General features: G+C 38.5%; 1 protein-coding gene across 1 annotated transcript in view; it reads left to right on the top strand.

Moving 5' to 3' along the window:
• The first annotated feature begins 1,944 nt into the window (after positions 1-1,944).
• LOC127575257 (hippocalcin-like protein 1) overlaps positions 1,945-13,524 on the top strand; it is a 56,075-nt gene continuing 44,495 nt past the window's right edge. Inside the window, 1 exon segment of the mRNA XM_052024982.1 lies at positions 1,945-2,079. The gene's annotated coding sequence lies outside the window, so the exon portion shown is untranslated.

Genomic DNA, 13,524 nt, shown 5'->3' with positions numbered 1-13,524 from the left:
ATTTTACTCAATCTCTATTCAGAGAACAATCCTCTTATTACAGGAATCAATCATGCAAACATTTGTGGAACCCTCTGTAAGCAAGTATTTTCTTCTTTAGTAATTCAGCTGTATGGCTCCAAAATGTTTCAGTTCATAGAATCAAAAACAGAAAATGCTGGAAACACCCAGCAAGCCAGGCAGAATCTGAGGAAAGAGAAACAAAGTTAACATTAACTGGGTTTCCTCTTTCCTGAGATTCTGCCGGACCTGCCGAGTGTTTCCATCATTTTGTGTTTTTATTTCAGATATCCAGCATGTCCAGTCTTTTTTTTGATTTTTTCTCATACATGTCATTAAATAGAAACATTGAGAGGACTAATTCTGGAACTGATTGCTCACATAGGTCGTGTTAAATAGTTATTGTATTAGGAATAAACATTTATAAGTATTACACGAATGAAAATAAGAAAGAAAAACGAAGGGTTTCAGTTTACTGAAAGTGAGTACTCAAAAATCTCCTGCATTGAGCGGGATTTTCCCTGCGAACCGTTGCTCCTCTGCCCGTCTATGTTGGGAAATGCATCTCTAAATCTCATGCTCTGCAGTTGTGCGAAACTTCGCAGTAATTTAGGCATTTAAACAGCGGGGGAAAAAATCAATTACGTCTCAATAACATTTGATTACTTCTCTCAGGATTATTTATATATATACATATAATTTTTAAAAATATATATAATTCTCTTAATGACTACATATTCGAAACAGTTGTATCTCATAACAAATTAACACAAGCATGTTCTCTGCAGGCTGGCACTCTAATCATTTACAATCCAATCAACTAAACCGAAAATAAACTAAATGGGAGGGGGTGGGGAAGTCTATTGTAATATCGCTATTCTTCCAGGAAGAATAAAAAGAGAAGCAACAAGGAAGTTTGGGTTTTTTGAATATATATATATAGACACACACACATATATGCATAGAAAACATTGCTCTTGTAACGTATAGATTGAAGCGAATATATACATTACACGTTCACCCTGGTTAAGGGGATTATCTATTGAGAAAGCCACTAAAGCAGCCGCGTTAGGTGCTCTGGGCCCCACTTCCTGCCCCGGGAACCAAACTCAGCCTGGGCTGTGCCAACTGGAAACGGGGGAGGGAGAGAGACCCATTTCACGAGAGGCGCTGAAGTGCGAGAACACGCTCGCGTTCTCCTTTCCGAGTTTCATCCTCCAAGATAGCATGTAATGCCATCGCGTGTGGGGGCAGGATGGAAGTGGGCTTGTCAGTGGCAGTGTGAGTGAAGGGCTCCCTGACTCCACCCCCCCCGGACTGGCGGCGTGGGCTGGCCCTGGGAAGGTTAGATGGTAGCGCGGCGGCGGCGCTTCTGCAGCTTGTCCTGGCCTGAGATGGGAAGAGCCGCTGCAGGGGAGGCTCTGCCTGCACCCCGCTTACTCTCACTCGATCCACAGGCGTTCTTGTTTCTGCCGACCATGCTCGCTGCTGTCCTATCCTGCTAAACTAGCAACACAAAAAAAATTGCTTTAATCTTTTATTTTGATTTAAAGTTTCTTATCGCTATTCAGCTACTTTTTTTCTTAAAATAAGATTTTAATTATAAACTGAGCGCCGGAGTTATAAAAGTCAAAGTGAAGGAGGAAAAGCGGCTGAGAAGATATCCCCCCCCCCCCCCCCCCTCTCCTGAGGTAAACGGTGAGTCTCTGTACGTGCGTGCTGCTGGATTGCAGAGTGAGAAACAGTGCAACTATCCGGGCGGTCCTTGTGGCTGGTTGCGGGCGTGAAGGGGGTGCGAGGAAAAAGTATGGAAAGGCCGGACTCTTTCCCATCCCATCTCACCACCCCCCCCCCCCCCCCCCATCCGCCCGCATTTCTCTTTCACTCAACAAACAGTTCCACGGCAAGTATTCACGCCCCCTTTTCTCCCCGAGGCCGCATTCTGTCATTTTAGATTGCAAAGTAACCGCGACACATTGACTTAAACGTCGCGTCGACTAGATTTTGCTTTTGTTTTGGAAACTTTTTTTTCTGGGGATTCAACGTTGAAAACTAGATTAACGATTCGGTCTCCAAAAGGTGCATTTTTTAAATCCCAAACCCAGTCTGTAGTGTTGTTACTAGAAAGCCTGGCTGGTGGCGTGTAACTGTCTTCGAGGTGGTTAGCGGGTGTTCAAAATTGCTGTTGATGTGAAAATCTCTCGCTCGTTGACAGCTGCAGTATCCGCCTCGACTGAACGGTGACTCGCTTATTTGCGCTCTTTGCATAACCGACCACGAGCATCAGCATTTAAATCTTTTCCGTTTTGCTCGATATAACGCCAAAATACTGCTTTGCAACATCGGGGAATGATGCATTCAAACTGCATATTTATTTTTAAAATAAGCGCTGTGTACAATAAGCTAAACATTTCCCCGACATTTAGAGAGAATACCCTGAATCTAATGAGGTCTAGGGTAATTTATGTTAAACTGTACTTAATTTTTTTGTTCTTGTCAAATGGAGGTAAAACTCTCGATCCTAAAAGTAAATATTCTGGTAGGACAAGAAAATTGCCTGACTTTAAAATTGTATGTTCAACATACTTTTATAACTGGTTTCTAAGATGACGTACAGCGATCTATGGATAACGTGAGTAAATACATACATGCACTGCTTTCTGGGTATAGGGCCTATGGCAGATGTACACATTTCGAAGTTCTGATTCCAGGCTTGTGTTAGTTTCCTTCCACTCTAACAGGAGTTGAGAACAGGCATCAGATCTGTTTGGTGAGATTGTGGAAACTTGGCAAGTATTAATCCTTGGCTGGACTAATAATTTAAAACAAGGCCAGCACTTTGTGACATAGACCTTTTGGTCCGAATAATGTTCTGGGGACTCTACTTGCACTGTTGTTTACCAGACTACAATTTGCAAGTGAGAATACATAACAAAGGCACACACTGTTGGGTTTCTTATTTTTAAGTACTCAAAACCTGATTATGTGAGGGAGATTCTTCTCACTAGTGAATGCATCCTTGTGCATTTCCTTTACAATGCTAATTTGCGGAAGAAAAATACTAGGTTGAATCTGACGCAGCCGTGCATCTTTCACGTCAGTCGGCAAGTTCCGAGTGGTTTTGGAGATCTGACAGAAATTTGTAAACTGCAATCAAATGAAAGGGTTTTTAAAATCTTCATTCACACCTTGGTGAATGGTTGTAAAGCAGTGGAAGGAAATGTGCGTTGTTTAGTAGTCATGTCAGGCTGTGTAAATATGAGCATTTCCACAATGGCCTTTTTCATACCAGTATAAAAGGCAGTTAGTCCTGTATAGTGGCTGAGTTAACGGGATCTAACAACTTGTATGATGAGGGGCTCAACCTTGCCCGGATTCGTCTCCTTGGAATAAATGGTTTGATTTAATTTTAAATTGTACAATAATATGTAACATCCCTGGTGTAGTTTGGTGATGCTCCATGAACAAGAAAATACTTGTTTTGTAACTAGATTCAAATAATGGATAACCTGCACTTCTTGGAAAATTAATTTTTAACATTTTATGCCTGCTAAAATGGGAGTGTTGATAGCTTAGTGTTTGATATTCAATGTTTTTATCAAGCCCTTCAAGGTCATTTACACTGCAAGCCAAATTAAGACTTCCTTAATTGTGCCCAAACAGCAGATCTTTATTAGACTAGTGGGAATTTCTTTTTCCTATACCTGCCTTTTAAAATGTTTGACCTACATCTATTAATGTTGGCATGATTTATATTAGACCTTTACAAAAAGGATTTTAACTCCATTAATGTGAACCAAGTCTTTAAACTGTAACACCCCACGAAAGCTCTTTTATTTGTATGAAAGATTTTCTAATTGTAAAAATTGTTTTGCCTACCTCACCATATTTCAGATGGACAGGTACTATTCTCTTGTGTGATAGGAGTGGAATGCTATTGGTATAAGAAGCAGAATGGGAAGATTTTTCATGCCGTTTAAGGAGTAGAAACAAATGACCCAGGCTCATGGCTAAAAGAAATTAATTACATGCTTGAGATGGAGGCAAAAGGATGGGAAAACAGTTCATTTTTAAGTCTGAATTTAAATGATTCTTCAAAATTGTAAAACAAACAGGCCTAAGAAATTGAAATGTATATCTTTAAATGCTGAAGTATAAGTGAGTTGTCATTATTGAACCTACCTTTTTTGCAGTTTTTGGCTGAACTCACTTGGAGATAAATTGACTGGTATAACTTTGCAGTATATTGTTTCTGGATTTAAATTGTTTTTGAGTATTGCACAATTAATAAAACTAAATATTACTTTATCTGAATTGAGAGAGCTGCCTTATACTGAGCTCAGTTCAAAATAGTTTGCATTGTACAACCTCAGTACATTGTCTGTGTATTTAATTTGCATGATTATAAATATTGTGTGATTAATCAAGAAAAATAAACATTTGCTTTGTCAAGCAGTGTAGGGTATAATTGGGTATTCACTTCCTGCATCAGTAAGCTTTATTAACATTTTATATACTTCCACTATGTACTATGCTGTATAGGAACTTGTGTAGATTCCTATCTGCATTATTGTGGCAAGGCTTTTGCTGACCTGCTTTCCCAAATGAATTCACCCTTTTTAAGTCAGCTTCCATTTCTATTTGAATTAAGAGGCATATTTCAGTGGTAATCAGAAATATTTTTAGTTGCAGAAGCCCACTACAAGATAACCTTGTTACTAATATTTAAAATAATGCAGTAAACCCAGTGGTTTTATAATGCAGTGTTCGAGTGATATTCAGCTGCATTTGAAATCTTCAGGCTTTTAAATTGCAAGTAGCTTCTTTTATGAATGATGACAGTGTGGTGGTTAACCTGGAAAATTAGATTTGTGTTGTGTAATGGATCACCAAGACTTAATAGGATTTGCTATCCTTGTGGACTGTAACTCGGCCAACCTAATCGTATAATTCTGAGCATTATAAGAGCTTTTTCAAGGTGCTATTTTAAAATGCTTTACTTTGATAATTGTGGTAAATATACCACTTTTAAAAATATTTATTTCTCAAACTTTTCAGCTAATGGCTTCAATTATCCAAATCAGTTGTTAAATCTGTTGCTTGTATGAAAATTGAATGTTTGATAATTATATTTGCACCAGTTCCAGAGATTTGGGTATAATTGTTTGGGCAATGCATTTTAGGGGCAATTTGTCTTGTAGCCAAAGTATTTAATTTTTCTTTTGAATAAATTAAAATTATAAGAACCAAGGGAGGTCCATACCCACTTGTTAACCCAGTTCTTTTTTTAAATCTCCGTTAGTAAAGAAAAGTTCAGAACCTTGCTGTTTTCCAGATTGTTTCCTTTCAATTTAATTTTTTTTTGTAAAACCTTTATTTGTTGTGACCCATATGTCATGAGATATTTCATCCTCAAATGATTTGAGCTGCTAATTAATATTGCTGTGAGGTAGCCTGCTGTTCTGACTGGTGTCCTGATAATGGCTTTTCTCCATTTCCCATGTGAGGAGGTACACGGCAGCAGCTTACCAGCCATGAAAGTGGTGATCAAAAGCTTCTATGTCAGAGATTTATAGATGAAGATCCACATCTGGTATCACTCTTAACTATTCTGCTCAACATAATTTTAAAGCATTAAATATTGGGGTAGAAAAACAAATCTTTCCTCTAGAACTAAGTGATGTTGATTTGTTCTGACCAGGGTTTTTGACCTTTTTTCTTTCCAAAGATGCTGAATGTTTCCAGCATTTTCTGCTTTTATTTCACACTTCCAGCATCTACACTTTTAAATATTCATTTCCCAGTCTTTTTGGAAGTGTCTTTTGGCATGATCATATTATACTGTTGCCTGTAGTCACAATTCTGTATTTCTTTTCTCACTACAGATGCACTGCCTTAATTTTATGAAAAAAGTTAGTTTTTGTAATCAGTGGGTTTTTGTATATTTTTGGCTTGCTGTGGGAATCACATCTGAAATATCTTGTCATTATCTGGAATTGTGGTAGCCTGTGGGTTGAGCTTTGAAGCAGAATTTTTGCTTCACATTTGGAAGGCAGAAAAATAATGCACGTGGCCAATTGTGTAAATATTTTTGTCTGTGAGTGAAATAACAAGTGGCACTGCACATTATCTAGAAATGCAGAATAACTGATTAGCTATAAACTTGCATTACTCAGTTTTTGTTAAAAGCCAGTAAAATATATGGGAACCTCTGGATTTCAAAATTTGTACTTCTATGAAAAAGGCATTTTGTATTCAAAATATTGGTAATAATTCAATGGGGGGAGAGTAAATGACAAACTTGTAAATTATTTGGTTTAGAAATTAGTCTTTTTATTGGTCAATTGAATAAAAGCATGTCATTATCTTCTGACATTCTTCTGTCGGTAACTGTTTTGAGCAAAATTTTCAGCTTGTTGCCATATCATAACATTAATAACCATATTGTAAGAGAAACTACCAAGTTCTAACAAATGTAAAGATGACTGGGTAACAGGTTTAAAATCTACCAGCTGATTTTATTCTGTGAACATGGGAAATTCAGACTGCCAATAGATCTTAACCATGTCGAAGTTGTATTAATAATTTTAATTTTGGAGATGAACAGTTCATAATGCAAGGTAATATTGCATTAATAGCTTTGGTATGATTTGGAACCAAGTGATGTGAAATAGAAGTGTCAAAGTGCCACAGTGATGGCATATAGATTTATGACCTAGAACCCTCATTGATTGAGACCGAGGTTTCACTCATAGCAGCAACAAAGGGCCCTGAGCCAAGAACAGGACCAGTTACGGTTGCTTTTTGGAAGCCGGCGAAAGAGATGCTTAAAAATGAACAGCCACGTACTTGGCCTCCGAGGATTAATTTGTGACACAGTATTGTGCTGGAGGAAGAGAATGATTAGACGTTTATGCTTTGTCATTGGGCATTGGAATTAGAATTTCCTGATAATTTAATACTTGAGTTTTCAGTTATATTTGTTCAATAAAACTTGTGGTTTGTGATTACCTCATGCCCAATTTTTTTTCAGATGTATTTTTAGTTCTCTTTTAGTTAAAGCTGTAAAAGAAAATATTTAATTTTGTGCCTAGTTGTCAGTCTATGCTTGTGACAGAAATCTGTCAGCATTTGTAAAGAGAAACATTTGGAACAATCTGGGTGTAGATTCTTCAATACCAAATAACAGTAATAGTTTTCACAGAATGTCTATTTGATGCCTCCAGTTAGTTGGTGTGATTTTCTTTTTTAATTGATGGGAATGGTTCTACCATCTCATTCAATACATAGTGATGTTCTCTTTAATATAACACTTCTGTTGCATTGCTACTGTATCCACAAGCTTAAGCTTGCATCTGCATGGAGGAATGCTGTCTTTTACTTGAGTCGTATTTTTAGTTGGATTACGTGCTTGCACAGATTTCCCTTGAGTGGAGTGAATTCTCCACAGGCAGTCTCGTAAGTACTTCATCTGTTGCTCTGCTCCACTTAGTCAGTGCTATGACATTTAAATGGAAACTCTTGATCCTGACTGCAATCTAGGTTCCTATCCCTGCTTGGATACACTGGTGTAGTGGTTAAGTTACCTGGATTGCACTGACAGGGTACTGGGTTCAATCCCAAACTAGAGTGTTGTCTGTGTGGAGTTTGCAAGCTCTCTCCATGACTGTGAGAGTTCCTTGGTGCTCTAGTTTTCTTCCACATCCCAAAGGTGTGATAAGTTGGTTAGCTAATGTAAATTATCCCTTAATGTAGGTAAGTGGAAAGAGTCAAAACGGGGATGGGCATACATGAGGAAATAAGAGGAAATAGCACTGACGGATGCTCTGCTGTGCTGACACATGCCTGATGGGCTGAATAGCCTCTTGTGTCATAGTAAATTCCATGGCAGCTGTTGAATTTAAATTTAGATTAATATCGGGAGTTTAAAAAGAATAGCAATCGTCTTGATAGGGATGACTTAAGCTGCCATTTTGTTGCTGAAAGCCTAATTTGTTACAAATGCCCTTTTAAGGGGAAGAAATCTATTATTATTGCCTGCTGTGCTGCAGCAATGTGGTTGACTCATAACTGCCCTCTGAATTGGCCAAGGAAGACACTCAAACCACTCTCAAAACAACAAAGGGTGCAACTAGATGGACCTGACATAAATCTAGGCACTAAAATGGTACACTGCAAAGTAGTGCTCAGCCTAGTTGTCCTTGCAAAAATCCTCCCTACAAACACCTGGGGTGTGGCCTACAAATTGGATAGCTAATCAATTAACAACCTGACAAAGGTGTACTGTCAGCATCACACCTGACAGCTCATGTCAGTCTCATCCATCACAATTCCCTGGTTTGTCCTTTCCTGCCATCAGGTCAGACTAACCAGGCTTGATGTACAGTAGGATACAGGCAAGGAGTTGCAGCCCCAGGAATCTTCACCACTTTGTGTTTCATAGCATCAGATGATCAATTGTTTTCTTAACATACCTAACATTTCCATTTGGTGTGAATTTTAAATTCCATTTACTGGAATGGTTATACCATCTCCTTCAATGTATACTGACTGTCTCCATTCAGTGGTATCCAGGCTGGCCTTTTTCCATCTACACTAGCAATTCTGCTATTCCATATTCCTCACCCCAGCAAACAGGGGTATGGAAACCTGATTGCCATCCTCCCAGTGTGTGTACTGGGTGGGGAACTTCAGTTCTGTCATCACTGAGCAGCCTGACTAAATCTTCAGGTGTAGTAATTGGTTTATTATTGTCACGTGTACCAAGATTTTATGTGAAAAGTTTTTGTTTTCATGACATCCAGACAGATCATTTTATATGCAAATATGGGGGGGGGGGGGGGGAAATGTTGAATATAGTGTTTAAACCTCTTGATGTTGACATCACAGATGGATCTGTCCATCACAGCCTTGGTAAAACTGACCACTCATTATCCTGTGCCAGAAAAAGCCCTGTTTTGTGGTAGTCCTATAATGTTAAATGAAATAGGTCCAAAACTGAGTGTCCATCAAGTGCTATGGATTATCATCAGGAGCAAAAATGTACACCATCACAATCTGTAATATTACTTGCTCTCATGCATGCTAAACAAGTAAAACAACATGTTAGAGACTGTCAAATGAGCCCACAGCCAATAAATAAGATCAAACTCTACATCCCTGCCACACTTAATCATGAATGGCAGTGGACAATTAAATAGCAAACAGGAAATCCTAAAAATATCCCCATGCTCATTGTTAGTGGGGCCCACTCAGTGTGAGTGCTAAAAATGAGACTGAAGTACTTATAAACATGTTCAACCAAAAGTAATGAATGATCCATCTAGACTTCCTCTTGAGATTCCCACATTCCAGAAGTCAGTTCAGTCATTTCAGTTCACTCAATGTGATCGGAAAACTGCTAAGAAGGTTGGACACAACAAATGCACTATAATAACTGAAGAATAGTATTTTCTTCCCAATCATCAGCAAAGTGATGGAAAGTATCATCATTAGTGTTTTGAATGGTATTTGCTTGCAAATAATCTGTTTGTGATGCTCAATCTAGGTTTGCTAGGGTCACCCTGCCTCAACTCTCATCACAGCCATGGAGCAAATAACTTGATTCCAGGGGTGAAATAGAATGACTGTCCTTGACATCAAGGCAGCTTTTAATGGAGTGTAGGATCAAGGAGACCTGATAAAACAGAAGTCAACAGGTATCAAGGGGAAGACATTCCAGTGGCTGGACTTGTGCCTTCCGCAAAGGTAGTTGAGATTATATTGGAGGCCAACCATCCCTGCCCCAGAACATTGCCCCATAAATTCCTACTGTAATGTCCTGGGCTCAATCATCTTCAGCTGCTTTATCAATAACCTTTCTTTTCATCATAAGATCAGAAGTTGGAATTTGCATAATTGCACAATGTTCACTTCTGTTTGCAACCATAAAAACAAAGCAAGATCTTGGATATCATTTGTGAAGTGATGAGTAGCATTTATGCCATAAAAGCATCAAATAATTACCATCTCCAACAATAGAAAATATAACTACCTGTCTTTGATATTCAATGGTATTACCAGCACGAGTCCCACCATCAGCTAATTGAGGATCAGAAACCTAACTGGATTAGCCACGTGAATACTGTGGTAACAGGAGCGGGTCAGAGGCTGGATATCCTATGATGAGCAAGTGTCTTCCTGTCACCCGTATGCTTTTCCATTATCTTCAGGCACAAGTCAGGAATGCAATGGAATATTCTCCACTTGCCTGGATGAGCACAGTTTCAACACCACTCAAGATGACAAAGCACTTAACTGACACCCAATCCACACTTTAAATATGTATTCCCTCACCACTAATGCACTATGATTGTGGTGTGTATCATCTACAAAATGAACCGCAGTTACACATCTACATTTCTTCAACAGCACATCCAAACTTGTATCCACTACCACGAGGAAGGACAAGGGCAGCAGGTGCGTGGAAACACCACCACCTGCAGATTCCCCTTCAGGTTGTGCACCATTCTGACTTGAAATTATATTTCTCAACCCCTTGCTCTGTTTAAATCCTAGAAACCACTCCCCAACACCATTGTGCAAGTATTTTCAGAAGGACTGCTACAGTTCAAAAAGGTGGCTTGAAGCTTCTCAAAGGCAATTGGAGATGGACAGTTGATGGTTGCCTTGCCAGCTATGCTTGCAGCTTGAAAAATAACTAAAAATGTAGGAGAGGTAATTTTAAATCGTGGGAGTTGGGCTGTCTTTTAGGAATGAGACCAGTTTAAATATTAGTACAAGATGAACAGTAAAAGTTGATGTCAAGCTGTTTGGTGAGGGGGGGAGAAAAACAAATTATTTGTGAACTGTGCATAGTGATGCAGTTTCGTGGACAGAAACTTTAACCCTTTTTAAGTAGGGATTTCTGGGAGTAGGTGGTTTAGTTGGAATTGGTATAGGCAGTTTAGTTAGAATTAGGATTGTATGATAGTTACATCAAAAGTAAATAAATGTCAATATGCTGTTGGACATGCTTCCAGCTTTTCAATAATCATAGAATTCTTATGGCCCATTGAGTTTATGCCGGCTCGTAGTAGAGCAATTCTGACAGTTCCATTTCCTTCTTTTCCCCGTGTTCCTGCAAAATTCTCTTAGTGCCTATCCAATTCTCTTTTTAAAGCCCTGGTTGATTGTCTACACCATTATCTGCAAAGTTCTAGATCATAATTATTCTATGCTTTTTCTTTTTAAAAAAAAACTTTTCCTTGCATCCATTTATCTTTTGGCAAAAGTTTTAAATCTGTGCCTCATGGTCTTCAAATCATCTACTGATAGATGCAGCTTTCCTCAATCTTCCTTATTAAACAAGTGATCTTTTACACCTGTCAAGTCTGTCAACCTCCATTGCAACAAGGAGAACAACCTCAACCCCCTTGGTCTAACCTTGCAGCTAACATTCCTCATTTTTGGGAATCTCTAGTTAGTTTTCTGCATTAAAAATATGTTAAACTATTAATTTATTAACTATTCACAGTGAAACCTGACCTTCCCAAATATTTTGCATTATAAATGATGTAACAAACCTCTGAAATGACATACATCTGAAAATTATGAACCCTCAAAACCAAAGTAACACGTATTTATTCATTTAGTATATTAGGGTATTTTATAGTTTTGTATTGTTCCTGAAGTGATGAGCTTGGAACTGGCCATTTGTGATCTATGCAACAACAGCAAAATTGTGCTGCTTACATATTTGAAGTCTGGACAAAACAGTGTGTCCATAACCTTGTGAAAGCTTTCAGAACAAGTAAACCAAGATTTAGTGAGATATCACTGGGTATGGATGGACATACAACTACTCTTGGCCTCCTGAGAATAGTGGATCGGCTGCATTTGTTCTCCCCTCCCACCACCACCCCCCCCCCCCCCCACCCCCCCCCCCCCCCCCCCCCCCCCCAGTTTTCTCTGTATACTCCATTATGAGCACAATTTCAGCAGTGGAATCAAGATTGGGGAACCCACTTGGATGAAGATGCAGCATAGTATCCCATTGCTTCATGACTTTACAGAATTACACCCTTTCTGGCAAACTAGTTTGCACTTTTCATGTTTCCAATTTAGTGCCTTTGATAACTCATTCTTGCATTTGTTGGCTAAATGTCTTAAGATTGTAAAATGTCCACCAGTTTCTCCTTTTGAGCTGTGTTAAATAGTGCACAAGCCCGTCAAATCAAAATTCCTTTTGACTAAAGAAGAAAACTGGTTTGATCCTTACTGTTCATGGATCAGTGGATTGATTGACATTATTTAATATGTGGGCAGGCAGATTATGATCTGTCTTAAACAACAGTGAGCAGCAAAAGATGGCCAGCTGATGCCAGTTTTTCAGCTTCTAATTCACAGGCTTTGCAGTAGATTTAAACTCCTCAGAACCTATCTTCTGGCTCTGTTACTGTCCTCTTCAGACATGCATCCTAATTTGTTATTGTTAGTTTGGCTGTTGACAGTACTGAGCAACAGAAATTTGCCCTGAGCTTTTTGGCTGTTTGCTGAGTTAACGTTTTCTGTTCTGCAGATTTGCAGTATTCATGTGGATTACTGTGAAATCAAGTGTTGCCCAGAAACATTTTTAAATGTGAAAAACATGAGGCTTATGACCTGCCGGCCTTTGCCCTCTGGGTATTGGATTTCACGGCATTAAAACAGGTGGAGAGGTCGTGAGATTTTGTCTAATGATTATAAAGGACTCTAGAAATTGAGCTTGGGCAGCTTTACTCTGTTTACAGCACAAAGCTCCCCACAGATTTTGTAAACCCATTTAAGCTTGTGTTTAACAGTGTAATGCAAAATGTGAGTTCATATGTATGCTTACAAATTGAGTGTTTTACTGATTGGTGTTGTCTGAAATGGAAAATGTATTTTCCCTATTTTATAGTCAATAAAGGCACCCAAAAGAATAATGTAGAAATTGTATCCTAGGATGTGTTACAGATTTTCATAATCAGAAAGGCAAAATTATACTTTCTTAAAAATACTTATTGCACACATTTTAAGAAATGCATGGTAATTGTGGATTTCTGGAGTTTGCTGATTTTTGTACTATAGTACTAACATTGGAGTTGGCTAATCTTCCAAGATTGTCCTAGAGTCCCCTGGACAGTTATTGTAGGTAATTTGGCGAATGTTAATTGATGTATTTTTAAAATTTATTCATTAATAGGAAGCTGTTTTGATTTGGGCGAGCAGCATGACGTTGTGGATGAAACCTCCAGGAATTTGTGCAGCTGAAATTGGTAATCCACAGCCATATGTGCATTACTGTAACTGATAAGGGAATTGTTTCCTGGCACTAATGACTTGAAATTACTATATAAAACGGTGTTTTGATATAGCATTGAAAGGACAAATTCTATTTATAATGTAAGCCTTAATATGGTGGAATGAGTTTTCTGGACACCATTGGTGAAATTTGACCATATTAGGGAGATTCATGGGAAGAAAAGTATCAAGAAATTCTCTTTTGTAAATTGTGGCATAGAA

This window comes from Pristis pectinata, chromosome 10 (assembly GCF_009764475.1).
Source record: "Pristis pectinata isolate sPriPec2 chromosome 10, sPriPec2.1.pri, whole genome shotgun sequence".
NCBI lineage: Eukaryota > Metazoa > Chordata > Chondrichthyes > Rhinopristiformes > Pristidae > Pristis > Pristis pectinata.
This window is presented reverse-complemented; position numbering and strand designations above follow the sequence as displayed.